Source organism: Ambystoma mexicanum, chromosome 4p (assembly GCF_040938575.1).
Source record: "Ambystoma mexicanum isolate Mex_15411 chromosome 4p, UKY_AmexF1_1, whole genome shotgun sequence".
NCBI lineage: Eukaryota > Metazoa > Chordata > Amphibia > Caudata > Ambystomatidae > Ambystoma > Ambystoma mexicanum.
The window spans coordinates 43,349,713-43,370,355 of NC_090927.1; the positions used below are offsets into that span (position 1 = coordinate 43,349,713).

A 20,643-nucleotide genomic window follows, 5' to 3' on the forward strand; every position below is an offset into this window, starting at 1 on the left:
CTAGTGGTAAGGAAAGTGTAAGTGATAAACCTACAGAATCTGAGACTGTGACAGCTTCTGGAAGCCATCCCATCCTTTTTTAAGGGAATACCAAATATAATGGCTAATATAGGGTTGTAATATTCGGTATCCCCTTGATGTTGAGGGGTAACATTTCACAACGCACTGCTTGAACTATCTCTTGCATTGGGGAGAGGAGTACATCAGAAGCCTACACTGTGACAGCTTCTGGAAGCCATCTCATCCTTTTTTTGAAGGGGATACCAAATATTACAGCTAATATAGTGTTGTAATATTTGGTATCCCCTTGATGTTGAGGAGTAACATTTAACAACGCACTGCTTGAACTATCTCTTGCATTGGGGAGGGACGCACATCATAAGCCTTCAATGTGACAGCTTCTGGACGCCATCCCATCCTTTTTTTGAAGGGGATACCAAATATAATGGCTAATATAGGGTTGTAATATTTGGTATCCCCTTGATGTTGAGGGGCAACATTTAACAAAGCACTGCTTGAACTATCCCTTGCATTGGGGAGGGGAGCACATCATAAGCCTACACTGTGACAGCTTCTGGAAGCCATCTCTTCATTTTATTGAAGGGGATACCAAACATTACAGCTAATATAGTGTTGTAATATTTGGTATCCCCTTGGATTTTGAGGAGTAATATTTAACAACGCACTGCTTGAACTATCCATTGCATTGGGGAGGGGAGTACATCATAATCCTTCACTGTGACAGCTGCTTCTGGAAGCCATCCCATCCTTTTTTGAAGGGGATACCAAATATATTGGCTAATATAGGGTTGTAATATTTGGTATCCCCTTATTTTTGAGGGGTAACATTTAACAATGCTCTGCTTGAACTATCCCTTGAATTGGGGAGGGGAGTACATAATTTCTGTGCACTGTGACTCTGGGCCAGCCCAACAGGTGCTCGGGGCACCAACACAAAATTAATGTGGCAGGGATCACCCTGATCGTCGTGGTCACACAACAAGACCGCAGCTGCCGTGGGCTCCTGGGCAAGTAGCTGCTCTGTGATCACACATGGGGCCAGTGGCCTGGAGGCACCCCGTTACACATGCTGGTCTGGGGCACCCAGACCACACCCAGACTAGCAGGGCCACAGGCCTGTGATCACAAGGGGTAGGCCTGTAGGCCCTACACAGTGAGACAGAGAGACAGAGTGCCATTACATTTAGTCTACCACTGTGGTATTGCACGTGCATGCGGAGGCTGATTCTTCCAGTCAGGTATGAGGCTGTCATGACACATCCTTAGAGGGTGTGAGAAAATTGGTGCGAGACCCTCTTTTTTGTGAGGGGGCCTGACTCTAGAGGGTGTAGAGAGGAATGTCAAGAGAGGATTAGAGTCAAAGGCCTAGAACAAGGGTAGGTTTTGACTCTAATCCTCTCTTGACATCCTTAGAGGGGCAATACATGTTCTTAAAAGGGAAACACCACAAATACTCCCACTATGCTATGAGATGTGTAATATATATATTGTCAGTCTCGTTTATTGTGTGATTTATCTGCGTTTCATGTCAACCCTGTAAAATGAAATATTATTTGTATGTGTTTAACGTGCCTGCCATGATGACTGCACCGCTACACAACACCCTCTACAGTGAACCCATCTATCGGGTCAATTTCCCTAAGAACGTAGTATTCCGGAGTATTTTTTCAATTTCCAAGCGTAGTTTGTGTACCCATTTCCATCACTGTTGGCAGCTGTGATTTATTCAGCTACTAATAACCAAATAACCCACCAAGTGTTGGCAGCTGTGATTTTTTAAGCTACAAATAACCATATAACCAACTAAGTTTCATTTAACTCAATGCAGTTCAGCCGACTGATCAAGTGGCGTACCGAGCCACGGGTTAGGGGGGGCACGCTGCCACCCCACAGGCTCTTTTTAGAGCCTGACCGGGACTTTCGTTAGTGGGCTACCCTTCCCGTTCAGCACCTCAATGAGGGTGCCCAGCGAGAAAGGTGTCCCACTGGCAGGACAATGTGTGCTCAGTAATTCCTGCTCAGCACAGTAATTGTCCTGGCAGCAGGACACCTTACCCTTTCCGACACCTTTGGCAGGACAATGTTCCAAGGAACTCAGGGCAGCAGCACAGGGGCTTGCAAGTTGCTCTGTGTCAACAGAGCATTTCAATGTGAGCCATTAGGCACTATTGAGAGGGAGGGGGTACTATTAGCAGGGACTTTTGTCCTTTTAGAAATGTGCATGGCAGGGAGTGATCATGTGTTAGAAGGTTGCATAATGCTGCAGGCTTTATGAAATAATGACTATGGCTTTACCCAAGGGGGATTTGTTAGGCTCACATTAATCTGCATGATGCTATTGTGACTTTGCATGCAGGATGGGGAGAAAAAAAACAAATCCATCCTCTTATTGCTCAACATATTTCTATAATGATGTATAGTGTAAAGTTAATAATGAAAGGGAAGTTTGTTATGTACTGTGCTTTGCTTCCAAGGCATTGATATAAATAAAGTATTATTTAAGCACATGAACTGCAAAGGGAAACCTTAATACATATCTAAATAAACTAAAACTGTGAAGACGTGCTCAGTTGCTTAAATTGTCTCCATCCCGGTTTCACTACTAACCAAAGTGTGTGATCCTGGGCAGATCATGAAATCAGACTGTCTTATCTGCAGCTCTGTAAGTGATTCACTTCAAAGCTAATGTGTTAATATATGCTGTTATTTAAAAAAAAAAGCCTGACTTGTTCCATATATAACAGTGCAATTAAGGTATTTTGCACTACAAATGTATTTGCCACTTGGCTTACTTATGACAACTTATTCTAAAGTCACTTGCATTCTGCCTCCAAGTATCAAAGACTGATGATGCTCCTTGCAATGTGCTTTCTGTGAATTAATGTACGTTGATGTAATCCATATGCAAATTAGTTGATGTGCATGTATTTTGCCCCAGAGCGCCTGGACAGATCTCTAATAGATGAGTTCCCTGCATTTGTAATGATTCTGCCGTTTTTTTTTTGTTGTGTTAAAATGCGAGATGCCACTCGTAATGTTACTAAAAAAATAGATTGGTGCAGGGGTGGGCGCGAATGAGACAACCTGGAATTGCGTGCACTGCATTTGAGGGGAAAGTAGCAGGAGTTTATAGAACTCTGGCGTTATGACAGTGTTGTGAAACATTTGGTACCCCATACCGATGCTCGGAGCTCTCCTACTTTGGTCTGCGATCTACGAAGACAGCCGAAGACAGGGGATACCGGATCGGTATGGGATACCAAATATTACAGAACACCGATCCAGCATCTCTGGTGGTCTGGATGGAAAGGGAGCAGCTCTGGCATCAAAGACCAGATTCACGGCTCGAAGAAGAGTACCGAAATCGCATAAGGCCAGATTCATAGCCTCCAAAAGGAGGTTAACCCAAGCTGCCGCTGTTCCTCCCAGATGTGAAAAAACAAAAGCTGCTTTTGTGGTGGTATCCGGAAATGCCCGAGGACATAAAATGCAACCTACATTGGTTGATAAATGTCCTGTATAGCTTGGAATCCTGCAAAAGTCACCCCGGAGGAGCAAAAGGAAAAGGGGCATGCATTACCAATGGTGCACCACCTGGATTAGGGAGAGCAATACAGGGATGTTCCAGGGCTCCCATGGCGCCCCCAAACTCATCATCAGGAGGTAATGGCTGCACCAGGACCTGTACTGCATGAATGCGTTGATGAAGGAACACATGAGCAGGGGCCATATCAGTGAAAAGGTCCGTGAGGCATGCAGCAAAGCAGCCATGGGGTCAGCACCTGCCTGCATTACTAATTTGTACAAGAAATGATGGGCTCGTGAATCTGTCACGATCTCCTGCGTCTCCCACATACCCACTGACACTCAAGAAATCCAAGTGGAGGGCAGTGGCCCCCAATCACGGGCAGACTTTCCTTCTGAGAGCGCAGCCCACAAAATGTAATGATAACCCGCAAGCTAGGGGCTCAGGCTAAAAGGCAGGAGCCCAAAAACCAGCAGCACTAGAGGAGGAGGAGGAGGAAAACAAGCACACAGTTGTTGAACCATGAGTCCACGGTTACACGTCTTTATACAAAAATATTTTATAACTAAAAAGGTTATGGAGAATGCACTTCATTATTTTGTATTTTATTTTTTGGGGGGGGGTCCCCCCAAACCACTGTTTCCCACCCCAAACGTCATCACCTTCATCAACAAAAACAGCAAGATGCTCCAGCACATATACACCATCTCTGCATCCACAGTCCCATCTTGCGTCACTCCTTGTGAAATCTCCACACCATGTAACATTCAAGACACTGGCGGTGATTACGAGTTTGCTGGTATTCCGCAGGTAATTCTGGTGGGATACCGGCAAACGGACCTACCGTGAATCAGTGAACCAGGCGGAGCCTGAATTATGCACCCTTGTGATAAGGTGTTTAGGTCTCAACATTTCCGTCTCTTTTAGGGCCTTCTTGTGTTTTTCCGTCTGGGAATTCGCCACCAAAGATGTTGGGTCCATGAGGTGTGCATCCTTTGTTGCCCTTGTATTATTTTGTGTTTCCCTAGAGGTAAGCTTCTGGCAATTGCAAGAAAGAATAGATGGGACAAAAGGGTCATCAGCTACTCTTGGAGATTTACAGGGAGGGCATACTGTAGATGGAATCGAAGTGTTTGGGTTAAGTACCGACATATGCACTAAAGATTTGGCTCGGTCAGATAATGGTGAGGATTGATGCCACTTCCGACTCAAGGGGGGGGCTAAGAGCCCTGATCTCGATTGGGGTTCAGATGCCTGGGGAGTCTGGCCAAGCCACCTACCCAACGGGCCCTGTAAGCAGACCCGCCTCACTTCGCCATTTCCCACAGCCTTTGTCACAGTCTTGGTCCCCTCCTTTGATATGGCGACATGAGTGGCCCCCATTTTTTTTGCTGCTTAGACTTCCGGTTCTCGCTTGGAGTGCCCCTGTTAGGGGGCCACTCTGCCTTTGCACTGTTTGGATTTCCGAGGGGGAGACGGGCTAGGGGAGATGTTGAGAAGTGACATTTCGGCACAGATTGCCTCCAAGGCCCCACTCTCCGAGGCAACGACCACATAAGCCGCATCTAGCTGAAGCTCCTCCGACTGGTAGATTACATTTAAGGCATGCTCTAGTAAAAATGTTTATTGTCCCTACGGGTCAGCCATGTTTTTTTAAGCCTAAGTGGCTCGATTTAAGAAAACTTTCCTATGGACCTCACCCGAGTTTTCGTCCATTAAACGCACGCGAAAACAGGCACCAGGGAGCTGCCATTTTGTGATAATCCTATCATTTCCCCCCATCGCCCTGGCTGACCTGCTTTTGCGGCACTAAATCATATCCCCCGCCCCTGAGCCTGTCATCAGCAGACTCGTACCGCCCATTTCCCAACGCCAAAGCACGTCTTGTGTCAACATTCGCTGCGCTTCAGCTAATGACGTGTCGCCATGGAAATGGCAGGACGCCTCTTTCCTCAATAAGTATAAACAGACCGTTTCACAACACACAGCAGCAGATTTTCGATTCCATTCCTCTCTCTGTGTTACTTAGAGTATTTTGTGACTCGTTTCTGTGCTCTGGTCAGCTACCTTCGCCGCTTGTAGCCCGTGTGAACACCTGTACCATCTCGGTAAATTATTTTACTTTGTTTACCACAAAATGGCTACAATAATGCCCTACATGTACGAGCCCGAGTATACCGAGGAGGAACTACTGGAAAGGGAAGCACGCGAAAACGATGGGGATTCGGACGGCAGTTGGCAGGACGAATCAACAGATGAAGAGCCTGGGCCTAGTCGCATGGACGGCGTCTCCACCTGGTGCACATCCAATCGGTGCGAGCTAATGCCAACCGAGGAGGAGAACTGCTGCTGCCGAGAAAACTCGGGATGCCTGGCCTACATTTCGGAAGGCGAGCCACGACCGCAATGCATCACCGAGCTGCCAGACTTCAGGGCAGCCTGCCTCACACGGGCCGTGTTGAGAATAATGATGGTGCTTATGCACGAACTTCGCGCAACTGTTCGTCCTCGTAATCCGAGTAACGAGTAAGTATACTCTGCTTGTCATGCCACTCCTATTTCATGTTCTTCTACTATATCCAAAATTACATCTACATATCATTGTAACGCATGTAAATCGTTCAATAGTGTGCATTGTCTAGATAGCATTTGTCCGTGCAGAATGCCATCAGTTACAAGAATTGTCATTGACAACAAACGTTTATTAAACTTATCTTGGTCATTAAAAAACAGTTTGTTTCATTCGTTTTCACAGGTGGTACAGGCTGGTGGCCTATTGTTCCTTTACATGGTGGCTCCACGGGAGGCTTGGACACCGCGTTCGAAGAGTGATACCCGCCTGTGCCGTTCGTGCCATTAGAGAAACGTTCCCGAGTGACAGCGGTCAGTACAGGGGATTTTCTCTCGCTGTGCTGCAACCTGACCTGTATAATCTTTAAAGTCTTGTATTTTTGTGTCATGAAAATAAGATAAAATATATGTGGTGTTTTATTTTGTAACAACTGTTGTTCGATTTTTTAAATGAATCAAGTGTGTCTCCATTCAAGGATGGACGTCAGACATCTGTGCTCCGAATGGGTGAAGGTCTGGTCGCTGTGAAGCAGGGTGGTCACTATCTATCTAAGCTAACATAACATATTCTCGATAATGCATGCACTAAATAACACTTGTTCAAAGTCTTTCAGTAGGTTATGTCTCTATAAAAGTCACACATATAACTATACTAACAATTACCATTGGATTATACAGGCCTTAGGGTCTTGACCACTATAATACACCGGTTGAAGTGTGGGTCTGTGCTCACAAGAATCTCTGGTATGTGGCATTTGTTATTGATAAGCAACGATATACTATCAAAGGCGGTTCGCGCCAGTGGATGAGCGCTGGCATGGGGGGCTGTCAGGGGCGCGAAAGGCCAAGGTGCCAAACTGCATGTACACTTCAAAAGGTATCCCATGCCAAGGTGCCATTGCTCACATGGCCTCCTCAGACCCCGTGTCTCCAGCTAGGCCTCCCCTTGAAGCAGGCCGCCCCCCTGCAATCCACATAAGTGTGTCTCCATTCAGCAGTCTTCCTGTGCCTTATCTGCACGCCCCAGGCCCATCCATCCCACCCCCTCTATCAAAGGCGGTTCGCACCCGGGGATGCGCGCTGTCAGGGGCGCGAAAGACCAAGGTGCCAAACTGCATGTACACTTCAAAAGTTATCCCATGCCAAGGGGCCATTGCTCACATGACCTCCCCTTGAAGCAGGCCGCCCCCCTGCAATCCACATAAGTGTGTCTCCATTCAGCAGTCTTCCTGTGCCTTATCTGCTCGCCCCAGGCCCATCCATCCCACCCCCTCTATCAAAGGCGGGTCGCACCCGGGGATGAGCGCTGGCATGGGGGGCTGTCACGAGCGCAAACGGCCAAGGTGCCAAACAGCATGTACACTTCAAAAGGTATCCCACGCCCAGGGGCCATCGCTCACATGGCCTCCTCAGACCCCGTGTCTCCAGCCAGGCCTCCCCTTCAAGCAGGCCGCCCCCCTAAAACCACGACATACATACGTCATTCATTCACAAACACACCCCCGTTTCTAATACTTTATAAACCACTTGATATGTCTCATGAGAACATCTTTGTGCTTTGCAAGTCAACTCCTGAACGTGCTACCTGGCAACCACTGAGATCTACGCTAATCTGCTCGTCGTCGTGCTATCCGTGAACTTCTGTGACCGCTTAGAGCAAACCCATCAGTGTGCTACCTGTGGCCACCCACCTATTCTCCTGCAACATACTGCTCTGCTTGCTGAATCCAACTGTTTGTTGGTCAAGGTAAGGCCATGTATCCTAGTCATATTTCGCAGATTTTTTAATTTCTATCTATTTGCGAGTAGAGTACACAATAGTGCTTTGTTCATTGGTCTCATTGCTATTGACTTGAGTTTCCATTGCTATGCTATCAATAGATCTATTTATTTTCATCTGTGTCTATTGTCATCGAATTGCATCCTTCGGGGGTCCAGTCTATAATGTAAGCATGTTTCCTTCTCGTGCAAGACAGAACATCCAAGGGACGAGTCACATGTTCAGATTTTAGTCACATCATTTATACATTTCTGCAACTTATGCAAATACTAAGCCGCACATAATGAACTGATATAGTTCCTGCGACCAAAACAAATCTTGCATTGATCATTGTATGATTCATTTACTTTTGTATCAAATCTTTATTCATGAAGATATAATGTCGATATTTACTTTTCAGATTTATCAACAATGCCTGCCTGTTCGATTAGCGGTTGCCCTACGAAGACCCACGCGAAATCTGAAGACACTACAATGCATGTATTCCCGAAAACTGTTGATCGAATAAGAGAATGGGTCAGACATTGCGGATATCCACTGGATGAGCTGGAAAGTAGAGTCCAACAAGTCTTACAGGACAAGAGGGGTGATCAATACCGCATCTGCAGCCGGCACTTTTCCTTGGACATGTACACAACATCTTGGGTAACAAAGAAGAATAAACGGCGAACGACACGGAAATTGCTCGAAAACGCTATTCCCACTCTATTCGTCCACATTCCGCCACCGGTGAGTCAAGTGTCCGGATTTAGCTTTAGGCCTTGCGTTAGTGTGTAGGTAGCTCAATGGATTAATTGATATTGTAGGTGTTCTATCTCTTGTAATAATTTCGATATTGATATGAGTGTATAGTTTTTTGAATAATGACATTTATCATATATTCTTTTTCGATTTCATAACCCACAAACGCAATGTGTATATATATATATATATATATATATATATATAGGAACAGGGAACTGTGCTGTATGGAGCATTTCTCAAGTATTCTGTCGCCCTACATGGCTATTTTTAATATTGGCATTTCATTATCAATCATTAATTTACCTTTACAACTTCTTGACTATCCCTTGAATCTGAAGCAAGAATATTCTACATCCTTGACGTGGTCTTGATGCAGAGGCTGACATTCAAGTAATTCCAGGGGAAGTGGAAGTGGGACCATGCGTATACGAATCGGCGCAACAGCTTTCGGAAGTGCGCACTACATTTGCAACATCCATAGATATTCTTCAGCAGCAAGAGGTATGGATACTGACAGCTCCATCATGCGTGATCATATAACATGATTCCATTTGCTATACTTTCTTCCCTATTAAACACAAGTGCTGTGTTTCAGGGAGACGACGAAGCTTCCACTACAATCACAACATCCAATTTAGATGATGCAGATGTAAATAAATCGCAGAAATAAGTCGATGAAATGTGATCATATTTAGATTTTCCTTGATTCTTTTAGACAACGCATCATTTGTGGTTATCTCTTTATATGTACCTGTGCGTTCGACCCCAAGTGTGTGTTATGTTTCCAATATTGAAAACCATACTAATGCAAGTACTGTGTTTCAGGGAGACGACGGAGCTTCCACTACAATCACAACATCACATTTTGATTATGCAGATGTAAAGGAATCGGAGAAATAAGTCGATGAAATCTGCATACTTATATTTTCCTTGATTGTTTTAGACAATGCATCATTTGTGGTTATCTCTTTATCTGTACCTGTGCCGTCGACCCCAAGTGTGTGTTATGTTTCCAATATCGAAAACCATACTAATGCAAGTACTGTGTTTCAGGGAGAAGCGGATGCCTCCTCTCCAATACAACCATTCATGGCAGCCCATGCAGAGACAGAGGTATGGATACTGACAGCTCCATCGAAATAGATCATCACTGGTCGAATATTTGTCGTTTGATTGTTGCACACAATGTTTAAATCGTGTTTGGCTATTGAGATGTACCTGTGTGTTCGTCCTCACGTGTGTTTTATGCTAACAATATTTTGATACATAGTAATGAAAGTACTATGTTTCAGGGAGACGATGGAGCGGATACAGAAAATATAGCCGTTGCAGCGCAAGAGGAAGGGAGGACATACGGAAACGAATCGGAGCTACAGCGTGTAGATGTTGAAGGTCGAGTCAAAAAAGTTGCAAAGAAAAAAAAACAAAAAAATGTTAATTACACACAGTTCATAACTTTAAAAAAATGTTTGTGCTGGGGACTATTTCATGTTTTTTCCAGTCAATTGGACTACACTTTATCTTGAGTTTAAACTGAACATCCCTTTTCCAATCTCTCCTCCAGTTACCCGTGGGTGTCAGAACTATACATACACAGACAGTGAAGCGAATGAGAGATGTTGCTTGCCAGACCATGTACACTATGGAGGAACTATTAATTGAGGCGAGGCGTGTTCAGGCTCGAGATGCTCATGTCCAATGGCCAGAACATGAATTAACTGTGTTTGGAGACTACAGCAAAGTTGCATTGGACCATTGCTACAGTGCGACCGCACCACCACAAGAAGATGTTATTGAATGTATTGAAGATAGCTCTGAAGAAGTTCCAGATCAATTCACACAATCTACACCCGCCAAAAATTTGCCACCTAAAAACCTGTCGACATTGTTGTGTTCTCCCATCAATGTTGAAGTAATAGATGTCGAAATGACAGAGAATGAACCAGCCGCAGCATCCATAGACGCATCAGAACTTGATATCAGCGATATTACTTTCCAATGTGTTGAAATCTCCACAACAGCACAGGCCGAAACAACGTTGACGCAGGATGACAGTCTAATGAAAGAGAGCAAATACATTGTATTCGACAGTTGTTTGATGGAAATTATAAGTATGCTGAAATGTGTGCATTCCATTAGAGGGAAAGTATGTGGGAAACCATTGATTAATGTGACTCGTCAAATAAAAGGCAGTAACGTCAAAATAAATGCCGCCTGTAGATTAAATCATAGGTTCTCATGGTCTGCACAACCGATGCTGGGGAAACTGCCAGCAGGCAATCTACTGTGTGGAGCTGCATCCCTTTTTAGTGGCTCCAGTTTTAGAAAGTTAGAGGCTTTCTTTCAGTTTGTGGGACTCCATTTCATTTCTAAAGCGCTGTACTACATATACCAACGTGATTATCTGTTTCCGGCCATTAGTGATGCTTGGAAAATTGAACAATTGTCTCTAGCAAGTACATTCGAAGGCAAACGATTCAGGCTAGCCGGCGATGGACAGTGCGACAGCCCTGGATTTTCTGCCAAGTACTGCACCTACCACTTTCAGGACATGGATAGTAAGAAAATTGTGAGTTCGGTGGTCGTGCAGGTAACACAATGTACATCGTCAGTGGCCATGGAGAAACTAGGATTTATAAAATCAGTGGAATATCTACAATCAAGGGGAATGCACATCGACCTCATAGCCACGGACAGACACGTTTCAATTGCCAAGACAATGAGAGAGCAGTTCCCACATATTAATCATCAATTTGACGTATAGCATCTTGCTAAATCAATCAGTAAGAAAATCTCGGCTTTGAAAAAGGTTTTGAAAGTATTTTGCAGTGGTCCCATTCTATCACCAACCATCTTTGGTGGAGCTCAAAAACTTGTGAAGGGTCAGTGGAAATACTACTTGAAAAATGGCGGTCACTGATGCACCACTGTACCAACGTTCACCGCTGGACAGCAAATCAACATTTCCACCAATGTGAACATGGCCCTTTGTCCCCAGGGGAGGCAAGGAAGAAGTGGTTGATTCCATCTTCACCGACACACAAAGCCATTGAGAAGATTGTTTTCGACAAAACTCTATCAAGAGATTTGAGAGGACTGACAGAATTCTGTCACACAGGAGATTTGGAGGTGTTCCACAATATGTGCCTAAAGTACAGGCCAAAGCGCTTGCATTTTAGCTTTCGGGGCATGAAACATCGCACTCTACTAGCGGTCTTGGCCCGTAACAGCAATGACGGACGTGAACAATCTAGGACTAGGGGTAAAGTAAGGATGCCTCGCAATGGGTGATCAAACCAGTCTATGATGAAATGCAGTTCGACTTTGCGAAAGGCCTTATTGTTGCTGTGTTAGAGAAGCACAGATATGGAATTTTGGACGTTTCTGTGCAGAACAGTGATCCATTGCCACCAAACATTGTGACTGTGCCGTACCCACCCGAAGCACAGCTGGTTGTGAAGTACAAATCCTGGTTTAAATAATTGCAATACGATTGTCTTTTTGTAAATAAATGTTATTGTACAGTGTACCTGTAACCCTAACCCCTACCTTCACCATCATGGGTGGCGAACAAGCTGGGTGTCATCTTTGAATTCTCTCTATTCACCTCATATATGTGTATGTATATATTTTTCTCATGTCTCATCTAAATGTAAATGCTGCGCACTGTTGCGCACTGTTAACGGAGGGGAGGCTTGCGTATTGCAAATAATAAAACAAACAAACAAACAATAAATCTCACTTTTAACTCAACTCCTGTGGTACTTTATACTTTATACTTTCCCTTACCTTCCGCCAAAAATTAAAATGTCTCAATTTGGGGTGCAAAGCTCGCAGACAACGGGTACAAAATTGGGGCACTTAGAACACGCCAAGCGGGCCGTGGCATTTGGGTGAGAAGCCAGTTCGTATTTGCACATTGAGGCGCACTACATAGAGGGATTCTAAACTTCAAGTTCTCACAGATGCCTATACTACATGATGTTGCAAATAAAGAATGCGAAGGGCGAAGGACAGCGGCTTTGATTTTCAGCTCCGCCCAGATGAGGCCCACATGTCGCACTGGAAGTATAAGGGTCTATTGTTTTTTTTACCTTGAGATAGGGACCATGCCGAAAGAACTACATTTGAAGGGGGTGCGCAATAACGTAAGAGACGATAAGGCACAAAATTCAGAAACTAGACCGAGTTTCATTTTAGTTCAGTATACGAAAAATCGTTGTCAAGAGCACGGTCCGTTTTACAGACTGCATTACGAAGAGACACAATGGAAATTTAAAATATAATGTAAGTAAATCTTTACACGCTTTTATACCGGAATGAAGATTTAATGAATGGATGCATGAATAAATGAATGAATGAAGAGCTAGGAAAAGCAAGGAAAACGTGTTCGTAGTGGGCACATGGGCATGCAGGTCCACTGGTCTCATCGATCTCGGTCCTTGGCCCAGCCACTTTTCCCTGCACTGCCTACCTGCACTACGGGACTGTCTCTGTATCCTTCAGCCTCTTCTCCCGGCATTTACCTTGAACATGCCACCAGCTGGCCCTATTATTTAATTTGTATTCAACTAACCATGTACAGCACTTTACCCCCCCGCCCCCCTTCCCCATGCGCGATCAGAAAGACACCTGGCCTAGTAGGATCGTTGTCTGTCTGCCCTTGTTCCCCACCTGCCCCGTCGCGCCTTGAAACACTTGAGTATAGGCGCGTTACAAATGCCATATCATTCCTCACGCATGTAGACTGTCGTTTATCATTGTGTGTTGGCCTCGATTTATTTTGTTACTTTTCGCATTGATTTTAGAGCCGAACATACTCCATTGAACTATCCTTGCAAGCAAATAGTTTCTGATCGGCTGTAATAAATAAAATGAGTAATATTAATGAAGATGGGCTGGCGAGACTAATTATTTTTTTGTTTTCATAACAGGTATTTGCTCCCCTTCTGCTACTGCCATCGGTTTGAGACACCAGCAGACGGGTTCTCTGTGAGACACCTGCAGCTTCGTGTGAACTGGAGCACACTGACAATTTTATGGGACGATCGCCAAGGGCATGGCTAGAAGCAACATATCAACCTTTACGATGGACTAGTGCCTAGTTGATGGAACAGCCTTGCTGTTCACCGTGCTTCCAAAGTGCTTCTTTTAACGAAAAGCAACACCCTGTGTACCATGGCGGATACAGATGAAAGAAAATAAATGGCTTTCGGAGTTCATATGGCAATTGCTGAATATTCTCTAAACATTTAATGTCAAATAAATGTACTTTACCAAATGTACCGTGTTGCTGTTTGATTTTAAAGTAGAGTTTCATATTCCGAATTGTGGCGCACTGTGTTGTGAGATGGTCTGTGTTGGTTTCCGGGTTCTGTGTGGAGTCGCGTAGAAGACGACTGGGCGCGTTTGCCTACGCAGCACAGTAACGTCACGGAGAGAGGCGGGGAATATGAATGTTTTGATAATGTCAGGCTCAGGGGCGGGGGAATTGATTTAGTGCCGCAGAAGCAGGTCAGCCACGGCGATGCGGCAAGTGATAGGATTATCACAAAATGGCGGCTCCCTGGTGCGTTTTCGCGTGCGTTTAATGGACGAAAACTCGGGTAAGGTCCATAGGAAAGTTTTTTAAAATCGAGCCACTTAAGCTTAAAAAAAACATGGCCGACCCGTAGGGACAATAACATTTTTTACTAGACCATGCTTTTAACTGAGCAGCACCCATGCTTGCCATCCTGGGTCTGAAATTGGGCTCAGTATTCACAGGAGTCACTGTATTGGTACCAGTGGGAAGAGGGAGCTGCTCCGCCTGCTGGATAGCCCTAACAGAGTGATCTGCGCTTCTCCACTGAATCATGTCGCTCACATTGGCTATGCCTTCCTTCAAAAATGTGTTGCACCATCACCATCTTAAGGCATCCATTTTTGATTCCAGTACCCCCATCAAAGCCTCAGCAGGGGTGCCAGAATTATATGAATCCTGCGGCGGAAGGCCTTCCACTGCCAGTGATTCTTCTTCAAAGTCACTGTCACTACACAAGGACTCAGAGGTAATTAAAAGATATTCCAGGTCAGGCAAATCGAGATTTGAGGGGAGAATGTTATCATATACAAAGTGTGCGCAGCCATCGAAATTCCTGCCTATTCCATGGCAGAGCTTTTAAAGGGAGCCATTGTTGTCAATCGAAACGTTGGTGTCTAGGACAAACTCGTCCTCTCTTCTAGTAAGTGCTTCCAAAGTGGAGGCTTCTTGGACTGCTGGATTGGCAGACTCTGCCTTTTCAAAAAACGCCTTTATTTTCAGTCAGAGCTTGTCCATTGTAAGCCTTGCTTGGTTTGTTTTCCTTTATCTATTTGCTGCTTGTAACTTGCTTTTATTGCATTGGGGACTCTGGTCTCCCCCCCCCCACCCAAGTCTGGTGTCGCTGCGTAGCGTGGCTCGCTGAGGGGCTTTTGCACTCATGTGTCTTGTCGGAATGACCCGTTGGTGTGAGGAAAATGTGGGCTGCTTGTTAGAGAAAACACAGTGGCACGTGCAGCTTTGACGTGTTATGTTATTTGGCATTGATATAGCGCTCTATATATCATTGGTATGACCTCAAAGTGCCTCTGGGTTGAACGCCCTTGAGAAGCGTAGTTCAGGTCAGTTGAGAGAGTAGGGAATCATAGAGTGCTTGGGTGCACTCAATATGTGAGCAGCTGATGCAATTGCCTGATGGTAGCTGCATCCTAACATTAGGTGTGGTGATATTGAGATCAGTTGAATGTGTGCAGTCTGGAGGGTGGTCTCTTCTGGCGGCATTAGGCCTGTGTAGGACGCTTACCTGTGCAGCGGGGGCGGTTTTTCGTGGGGTAACTGTTCGATGAAACTTCACAAAGTAGCAGAGGAGTATTTGGGCCGATTGCTTGATGCCGCGTGGAATGCGGTCGGTGGCGCCATGTTCATATGCAAGTACGCGGAGTGGGAGAAAATAAGAAAGGTACAAAAGAGGCCGCGGGTGGGGGAGTGGAAAGGCCCCAAATGGCAAGCACAGTCCACCGCCCCACTTTATTTTCCCTGCCCTACTTCCTCAATACCATTCACTTGTCGGCCGAATAAAATATCCTCACTCACCACTTCGGTGCGTAGAAGGTCCCGGTCTAAAAAAGGTTGTTCAGATCAGTTCAGGAATGCAGATGCCAAACACTCTGGCTCCACAATCTGCACGACGCGCCATGTCCTCCCTTTTGAGTGTTCAAAATATTAAAAGGCCCAGTAGCCATAGAATGAAGGTGCAGTGGCAGCGTCCAAGTCAGCAGGGCTCCTCACCAGTCACTCTGCGTGCCCTCCCCCACCCACACCTGAGAGACTCCAAGTACCAGAATGCATTGCGGCATATTTCTCTGAGCCCCCAGCAAGGCTGGGGCTGAGGCAGGCCGTGTCCCGAGATTAGGCCAGATATCTGGACAGGGCACGAGCCCATTGCCCAGACTGTACACAGGGGACCTCATTCTAACGTGACAGAACTATTTCCCCTAGATGGGAATGAGAGCCACCTCATGCTCGGCCAGAGCAAGGCCTCCTGCGGTATAAAGAGCGGGAAAGGCGAACAGCTGAGTCCCCGGCGGGGGATCGAACCGGGGACCCGCAGGTTCCACACACATCACGAGCGGTGACTCGCTGAGCTACCCGAGCCCGTGCGTTTATTTACCTGGTAGCCCCGCGAGCCCTGGGGCCCCTCTGTCCCTCTGACGGTGTCGCAGATTCGGATTTTTCTGTTCTTTTTTTTAAATTCGGGTCCTGCGCAGATACGCCTTCCTTCTCTGAGCATGCGCAGATGCACCAGTGTACGTACGACGTCTGCGCCTCAGAGCATGCGCACATCTGCTGTTGCGAAATGGTAAAAGTAGCGGCACTATGTTGGCGCATGCGCAGCGCAGCTCTATTAACACCCCGTGACTGATTGGCTCAAATCTAGCAATAAACAGGAACGGGCAGATCTGAGAAGACCCTGTGAAGCCAGCCCTACTGTGACAAGTCCACACAGACCAAGACAAATTCTAACCCACGACTAAATACTCAATCTGAGTCATGGAGCAATGAGGCTCAAGCCTCAGTATCCAACAATGACTGCTGATGGATAAAATCTATCAGCAAGAAGAAGACAGAGGGGAGAAGACCCTGTGAAGCCAGCCCTACCGTGACAAGTCCACACAGACCAAGACAAATTCTAACCCACGACTAAATACTCATCCCGAGAAGATGGAGCAATGAGGCTCAAGCCTCGGTATCCAACTATCACTGCTGATGGATAAAATCTATCACCAAGAAGAAGACAGAGGGAGAAGACCCTGGGAAACCAGCCCTACTGTGACAAGTCCACACGGACCAAGACAAATTATAACCCAAGACTAAATACTCAATCTGATAAAATGGAGCAATGAGGCTCAAGCCTCGGTATCCAACAATGACTGCTGATGGATAAAATCTATCACCAAGAAGAAGACAGAGGGGAGAAGACCCTGGGAAACAAGCCCTACTGTGACAAGTCCACACGGACCAAGACAAATTCTAACCCACGACTAAATACTCATCCCGAGAAGATGGAGCAATGAGGCTCAAGCCTCGGTATCCAACAATCACTGCTGATGGATAAAATCTATCACCAAGAAGAAGACAGAGGGAGAAGACCCTGGGAAACCAGCCCTACTGTGACAAGTCCACACGGACCAAGACAAATTCTAACCCACGACTAAATACTCATCCCGAGAAGATGGAGCAATGAGGCTCAAGCCTCGGTATCCAACAATCACTGCTGATGGATAAAATCTATCACCAAGAAGAAGACAGAGGGAGAAGACCCTGGGAAACCAGCCCTACTGTGACAAGTCCACACGGACCAAGACAAATTCTAACCCACGACTAAATACTCAAGCCGAGAAGATGGAGCAATGAGGCTCAAGCCTCGGTATCCAACAATCACTGCTGGGTGGATAAAATCTATCACCAAGAAGAAGACAGAGGGAGAAGACCCTGGGAAACCAGCCCTACTGTGACAAGTCCACACGGACCAAGACAAATTCTAACCCACGACTAAATACTCAAGCCGAGAAGATGGAGCAATGAGGCTCAAGCCTCGGTATCCAACAATCACTGCTGATGGATAAAATCTATCACCAAGAAGAAGACAGAGGGGAGAAGACCCTGGGAAACCAGCCCTACTGTGACAAGTTCACACGGACCAAGACAAATTATAACCCAAGACTAAATACTCAATCTGATAAAATGGAGCAATGAGGCTCAAGCCTTGGTATCCAACAATGACTGCTGATGGATAAAATCTATCACCAAGAAGAAGACAGAGGGGAGAAGACCCTGGGAAACAAGCCCTACTGTGACAAGTCCACACGGACCAAGACAAATTATAACCCAAAACTAAATACTCAACCCTAGAAGATGGAGCAATGAGGCGCAAGCCTCAGTATCCAACAATGACTGCTGATGGATAAAATCTATCACCAAGAAGAAGACAGAGGGGAGAAGACCCTGGGAAACAAGCCCTACTGTGACAAGTCCACACGGACCAAGACAAATTATAACCCATAACTAAATACTCAATATGAGAAGATGGAGCAATGAGGCTCAAGCCTCGGTATCCAACAATCACTGCTGATGGATAAAATCTATCACCAAGAAGAAGACAGAGGGAGAAGACCCCGGGAAACCAGCCCTACTGTGACAAGTCCACACGGACCAAGACAAATTCTAACCCACGACTAAATACTCAAGCCGAGAAGATGGAGCAATGAGGCTCAAGCCTCGGCATCCAACAATCACTGCTGATGGATAAAATCTATCACCAAGAAGAAGACAGAGGGAGAAGACCCTGGGAAACCAGCCCTACTGTGACAAGTCCACACGGACCAAGACAAATTCTAACCCACGACTAAATACTCAAGCCGAGAAGATGGAGCAATGAGGCTCAAGCCTCAGTATCCAACAATCACTGCTGATGGATAACATCTATCAGCAAAAAGACAGAGGGGAGAAGACCCTGGGAAACAAGCCCTACTGTGACAAGTCCACACAGACCAAGACAAATTATAACCCAAAACTAAATACTCAACCCGAGAAGATGGAGCAATGAGGCTCAAGCCTCAGTATCCAACAATGACTGCTGATGGATAAAATCTATCACCAAGAAGAAGACAGAGGGGAGAAGACCCTGGGAAACAAGCCCTACTGTGACAAGTCCACACGGACCAAGACAAATTATAACCCATAACTAAATACTCAACCCGAGAAGATGGAGCAATGAGGCTCAAGCCTCAGTATCCAACAATCACTGCTGATGGATAACATCTATCAGCAAAAAGACAGAGTGGAGAAGACCCTGGGAAACAAGCCCTACTGTGACAAGCCCACACAGACCAAGACAAATTATAACCCAAAACTAAATACTTAACCCGAGAAGATGGAGCAATGAGGCTCAAGCCTCAGTATCCAACAATGACTGCCGATGGATAAAATATCAGCAAGAAGAAAACAGGAGTGAAATACTGATATATGGCACGTCTGGGTGGGTGGACACCGTCCATCACAGACCCTCCCTCACTAGCACATAGACCTGCTGAGCTCTGGCAGCCGTGACCAGCAATATCATGCATAAAATGAGTTTTACGTGAGAGGGAGCGCTCTGTTCACCTGTGCCTAGATTTTACCGTGGGTGCCTCTCTCTCAATTAAATTCTGGACAAAGCATCACATTTATTGAGCAAATTCTAAACAATAGAGACAACACAAAAGTACATTTAATACTACACAATGAAGCAAGTATGCAGCGGACACTGTCACGTTGATGTTTCCATAGTTATGGGGGGGCGGGTCCAAGGAAGGGAAGTGACATTGGGGGAAAGGATATTGAGGCTGATGGGAGGAGTCTGTGCTCATTTACAAGTGCGCTGTGCGCAGTGAGCAAGGCCCACCCACGCCACAACAGACACATCATTTATGTTAGGGCCTGGACGTGTTTAACCGTAAAAAAAAGCAATACCAAAAGCCAATCGTTTTGGCGTTTGCACTTTATTGCAAATGGGAAGGAGTAATAGCACCAGTGGGTGAGAGAAGCACTGTGGGCGGATGAATAAGACATAAATGGAAATACAATAGATGAAAGCTAGGCCATCAACACAACACAGGAGTAATGTATAATATTTGAAGGAGTGACAGCGCAAATGGGGATGGATTGACAGCGTAATGGTAGGCGAACAGACTGTTACAATGGGAACGAGCAACAACGCAGTGGGGGTAGGCGCGACAGCACAAAGTGGGAAAGCGCAAGGGGAGGAGGAGGGGTATCACAGGGGGGAGCAATAGCACAAGGGGAGGAAGCAGCAATAGTTCAAGTGGGAAAGAGCAAAAGCGCAATATAGGGAAGAGGGACAGCACGATGGGGGAGTGAAATCTGTTGGTTGTATGTATAACTGCAATCTTGGTCGTAGTTGTCCTATATTGTAGGTTTGATCTCAAGGTAATTTCTTCCAATGACACCTGTGTGTTGTCAGTGGTACTGCAACTCTCCAATGAACTACAATTTACAGATGTCCTCACAACTTGGTGCAGTACCACTGACAACATACAATGTCCTCTTAGGAAATCACATTGAGATTTCGTATTACATCTATATGTTGGCAGTGGTACTGCGGCTCTCCAAAAAATAATTTCTTGTACGGTAACAGTATACAGAACGAAAACCTACAAACAGCCCAATGGGGCAAAGAAAGTAGCCCAAATATAGCCCAACTCCTTCTGGCTGTGAAAAGAAAGATCACTGTGCGCCCCAACTGTGAAAGTGACACAGACCCGTAACATGGAGTAATGAATGAGAAATAACAGTGTGTCAGCTGATCATGCCGTCAGCTGATCATGCCACAGCATTTTCAGTTGTCATGCCAACCACAAAGTTAACGTTCCATCACCCATTTACACTCTCTCTTCTATGTAGCAAGGGTGTTGGTGATAT

General features: G+C 45.7%; 1 protein-coding gene across 1 annotated transcript in view; it reads right to left on the reverse strand.

Annotated features, from left to right (window-relative positions):
• Positions 1–16,446, reverse strand: part of LOC138452946 (phosphatidylinositol N-acetylglucosaminyltransferase subunit Q-like) — a 718,081-nt gene extending 701,635 nt beyond the window's left edge. Inside the window, exon 1 of the mRNA XM_069605315.1 lies at positions 16,334–16,446. The gene's annotated coding sequence lies outside the window, so the exon portion shown is untranslated. The remainder of the gene's footprint in view (positions 1–16,333) is intronic.
• Positions 16,447–20,643: the final 4,197 nt, after the last annotated feature.